This window comes from Pinus tabuliformis, chromosome 1_1 (assembly GCF_031772625.1).
Source record: "Pinus tabuliformis cultivar Carrire ecotype Pingquan chromosome 1_1, CPIR1, whole genome shotgun sequence".
NCBI classification, from domain to species: Eukaryota; Viridiplantae; Streptophyta; class Pinopsida; order Pinales; family Pinaceae; genus Pinus; species Pinus tabuliformis.
The window spans coordinates 730,985,911-730,991,149 of NC_142297.1; the positions used below are offsets into that span (position 1 = coordinate 730,985,911).

Here is a 5,239-nt window from a genome sequence, read left to right on the forward strand (position 1 = left end):
TTCGGCTTGAGACGGTCTTCAGATTAGTCTCATTCTTGCATATGTTTAGGACTTTGTAGACTTGACAAATAGTAGGTATTGATATCCTTACTTGGCATCTTACTCCTCTGAGACTATTGCTCGTTATACTTCCTCAGCTCGGGCTAGATGTTGGTTTACAGGAGTTTCAGATCTCTTAGAATCAATGGGCATTTAGTTGGATTGTCTCCCTCCTTTTCGGTATTCCTTAGATGCTCCTAGTCTCCTTTTACCAACTAGACAAGAGTTGAACAAGATCATCAGGGAGGACATCTACAGGCAGTTCATCCAGGTCACCTAGGTCAATCCTCCAAGAGGGTTGCGCCCAAAGATGGCCTTCTATGCTGAGCACTTCTTAGAGTTGAGAGACAGGCTCATTGTTCTACCCCAATATATGTTTCGCCACTGGATGCATGCTCTTCACATTCCTCTAGGTCGGTTTAGAGTAGGTTCTCATAGACTTCGGGTAGAGACAGACCACTAGATTGATAGATCAAACATAATCTTCCAGGTATGTCATTTATAGGAAGTGGAGACCGTGGTGCACTTCATTTTTGGATGCCTTGTCTACTACGAGACCTGAGGAAGGTTCCATTACTTGTTCATAAATTCTCAAACCCTCGCAAAATATTTCAGGTATCCCAATCAGAGATGTTTGGCCCTATATATGCAGGAGGCTCTCAGGTTTTGAGCACATATTCTTTAGCCTCCCATCTGACCTGACCCCATATAGAGGATCACGACATTTTTCAGAGTACTACCTTTAGGCAAGGGCACAAAGAGATTGATTGATACCAATACATATCTAGACTATATATCAATGAGGATCCGTGGGACCTCACCCCACCACACGAGATCTCAATAGAAAATCTATCTTAGCTCCATTCTTGGGAGACAGACTAGGTCCTCCAGACATCAGCAATGCGCGAACTCCCCCAGGGAACGATTTAGTGTGCAGCTTGCACTTTCCCTTGGCCCTTCATCGGTCCAACAAAGTTTGTGGAGTTTTCTTCAATGTTCTTCATTTAGCCTTAGATGTTAGGAGAGATGGGTTTGATCCTCCAACCCATTAGCTCTTGGATCTTCTCTGCCAGGGCATTCCATACATTGTATCTTTTATATTCATGCATTGTATCTTTTATAGGACACTGTTTGGTTCTCCCACATTGTATGGACATCATTGTACTCAAAAATCCCTTTGACCTACTTTGTTTTCAATAGTTGGACATAAATATATTTATCTTATTAGCACTGTAGCCATTACTCATAGTTTTTTCAATGCTCGAAAACATGAATACTTGGTCAAGTTTCAACCTTTCAATACAAACCTCAACTCTAGTCCGAGTTTATGCACCAAAGCTGCCCAAGCGACAATAAATGAAATTCAAAGGTACAGAGAGCTTCTTAGGATACACCATAATGTAATTGACATCTTGGAAGAACAGGCCCTGATAGAATCCATTACCCACTAAGATCACCGGGTAGCTTGCTCCAACCCTAGGACTAGGCCCATTAAAGTTTATTGTGGTTTTGATCCAACTGCAGAGAGTTTTCATTTGGGAAACTTGCTTTGTATTATTGTATTATCATGGTTTAAAAAATGTGGCCATGTGCCTGTAGCTTTAGTTGGGGGGCCACTGGTAGGGTTGGGGACCCCTCTGGTAAAAGCTCTGAACACCCTGTACTAGATGAAGAAACAATTAGTAGGAATTCTGGTGGTATTAGGATAATACTATAGCAGATATTAGGGCAGACGAATGATATCCATGATGGAAATTTAGGATTTCGTCATTCTTATGCTATAGTGATAAATCATTATGATTGGTGGAAATAATTCAAGCTGCTGGATTTTCTCAGAGATATCGGGAAGCATGCAAGAGTGGGCACCGTGATTGCCAAGGAGAGTGTGAAGAAGAGGCTGCAGTCAGAGGAGGGGATGAGCTTCACTGATTTTTCATATCAATTGCTGCATGGTTATGATTTTCTTCACCTATTTAAGAATGAGAATGTTTCGGTTCAGATTGGGGAAGTGATCAATGGCGGAATATAACTGCAGGGACTGAATTGATTGGGAAGGTTCTTCAGCAAGAAGGGACTTATGGGTTGACATTTCCACTTATTTTGAGAGGTGATGGGACCAAGTTTGGGAAGTCAGAGGATGGGGTGATTTGGCTCTCTGCTTCCATGCTTTCCCCTTACAAGTTTTACCAACATTTTATTGGGATCTCTGATGCAAATGTGATATTATTTTTGAAAAAGCTTGCTTTCTTGATCCTGGAAAAAATTTCTGAGCTTGAAGAAGGCATGAGAAAGCTTGGGTACGTCCCCAATTCTGTTCCAAGCAAACTTGCTGAAGAAGTGAATTGTTTCGTTCATGGTGAAGAAGGATTGGAGGCCTTGAGGGCAACATAGGCTTCGGCTCATGGTTCAAAGACTCACTTAGAATGGAAAACTACTGATGCCATTGCAAATGAAGTACCATCCTCCTTGTTGTCGTATAATGAGGTGTTGAGTTCATCTCTGGTGGATTTATCTGTGAAAGTCGAGTTGCTGCCAACTAAAGCAACAGTGAAGCGTCTCATTAAGACAAGGAGGTCTCTACATGAATAACCAAAGAGTAGACAACGAGGGGGAAATTATTGAAGCAACTAATATTGTCGATGATAAATTGTTGTTTCTATCAGCAGGCAAAAAGAACAAGTTGGTTGTAAGGATAACTTAATTCATGCGGATGGCTTTCAGGAAATTGATTGTTTGAATGGATAAATTACCTAAAATTTGTTTTCAATGAACCATGATAGTAGGCTTGAGATTGTTTCAGTTATGTGTGTCTTTTGCTTCAAACGACTGATGTAGTCAACTTGTCAATGTTCATGATACACACTAAACTGATTTCAAATAGACATTTGTAGGTGAGTTGTTCTAGCTTGGCACAATTTTCTTAGATTCATAGATGCAGTTTGACATGTATGTTCACTCGAGGTATTCTCATGAGATTTTGGGCAATCGAAACAGTTACAGTAAATTTATACATTTCCTAACATTTTAAGGCGTAGGGATATCTTTCATAAAGTTAAAAGGTCATTTTCATATATAGGCAATAGACCTTATTGATTGGTTCCTCAGCGAGCACTGTAATATCCCGGTCCCCAGCTCTTCACCCACATTGACATAGTAATATCCCGTTCCCCAACTCTTAACCCACGTTAATATTGTAATTGTAATTAATTATGTTATTGATTCCTGTATGGGAATATAATCCCCAGCACTTAACTCCCATTGATGTTGCTATTATAATTAATTATGTTAGTGATCCCTTTGTATGGGCATGTAAATGTAAATGGGCAAAGACCTAGAATAATTGTAGTTATAATCTAATAACAACTGATGAAGAGGTGAAGCCTTGATATGAAGACATATATAATTATAATCTAATAACAACTAATGAAGAGGTGAAGCCTTGATATGAAGACATATAAGTCCCACTATGCCATGATCTTTATGCCAATGAGGGTGTTCACAGTGGTATGTTAAATAACACTGCAACTACTTAGTGAATTACTGAAAACTAGGCAACTGAAAACTGAAACCAAATTTACTATACCATGATCTTCATGCCAATGAGGGTGTTCACAGTGGTATTGATCCAGGTGGATATTGGTGGCGACCTGCCAAGTCCACTTGGACCCCCACCATTGTCTTTCTCAGCATTTTCAGTTTCCTTAATTGTAGCACAACTTACTATTTTTAGCAGTTTTTTCGGGTCCTGAAATTCCGGAGCCGTTTTGAGGCCCTAAACGACGTTTTTTGGGGAATCCGAGGGCAACATGGGTCCATGGAATGGACCGATGTTGCCCGTTCCAACAATGATAGTGCTCGGATAGATATTTCTAACGAGCTATTGTACGCGTCAAATGGAGATCATATGCCAAAGTTACGACCCCGGGAAGTTGATGTACAAATTTACCCCAAACGGGGCCCACAGTTTGGCGTTTCATCTCCTAGGGTTAGGTTTTGGAATGTTAAGGGTTTTCCATTGTTTCTCAACAATAAATAGGCCTTCGAGCCTCATTGTAAGACAGTTCAGAGGTATGTAGCCATCACATCTCTTCTCAGAGATAAGCTACCATCGCCCTAGCTGGTTTATTTCCATTTCTGGTTGTAAGCATATTTCAGTATTTTCCATTAATGAAATGAAGTATTATTTCCGCTGCATCTTTTGTGTATATGGTTATCTCTGTAATTTGTTGCGTTCCTGTTTAAATTCGGATCAGTGGTATCAGAGCGGTCTGCTTTTTCTCTGTTTTTCTTTGCATGTCCCCAACAAGGTCGGGATATAAGGAGTTAGGGCTTGAACTGGTTGAACCTTTGCAAGACCAGCCTCGCAAATCCCGACGGCCTCCCATGGCAAACGAGAAGAAAGACGAGGGGGCAGGAGATCCCATCAAAATCTTGCTCGAAGAAGCCCTCGAGCGACAACGGAACGCGATGATGGACAGCTTTGCCCAGATCCTTCAGCGGCTACCCAGAAGCAACGCATCGACTTCCAGCAGCTACTCTGGAAACGCCACACCCTTTAAGGTACAAGTTAATTTTGAAATCCCCATATTCGAGGGTCAGATAGACGCAGATGCCGTAGATAAATGGTTAAATCTGCTAGAGGGTTATTTTTCTGTTCATGAATTTTCGAGTCGGGAAAAGATTGTTTTTGCTCTTCTCAAAGCAGCCCCCCACGTCAAGGACTGGTGGGAAACCTACTGCGAGCAGAAGGATGAAAGTACTGGCTCACTATTTTCAGCCGCACCCACCTGGGCTTCGTTCCGGGATGCCATCAAGGAGCAGTACTACCCTGTCGGAAGCTATGAGGATGAATACATAAAGTGGACCACGCTGCGGCAGGGAAGGGACCAAGACGTGCCGGAGTTCACCAATCTTTTCCATACCCTTTGCACAAAGTTGGGTATCAAGAATTCGGAGCAACATTTGATACTCAAATACCGTGGCTGCCTGCACAAGTACATCCAGGAAGAAATACAATTCCTAAACATCCCCTCGCTCGGCGCAGCATACCGATATGCCGTCAAGGTCGAGCAGAAGTTTAAACAAAAGAAGCGAGACTTTGGATCTGCGAATCCAAAGCAAGGGAAAGGTGCCCCTAAACCACAGAACAAAGGACAAAGCCAAGGCGGGACAACCCAAGACAACCAGCCGAAGCTGCAAG

The 5,239-nt window shown here is 42.0% G+C and overlaps 1 pseudogene; it reads left to right on the forward strand.

The window, feature by feature from the left end:
* Positions 1–349: 349 nt before the first annotated feature.
* On the forward strand, positions 350–2,740 carry LOC149216009 (tyrosine--tRNA ligase, chloroplastic/mitochondrial pseudogene; annotated as a pseudogene).
* Positions 2,741–5,239: the final 2,499 nt, after the last annotated feature.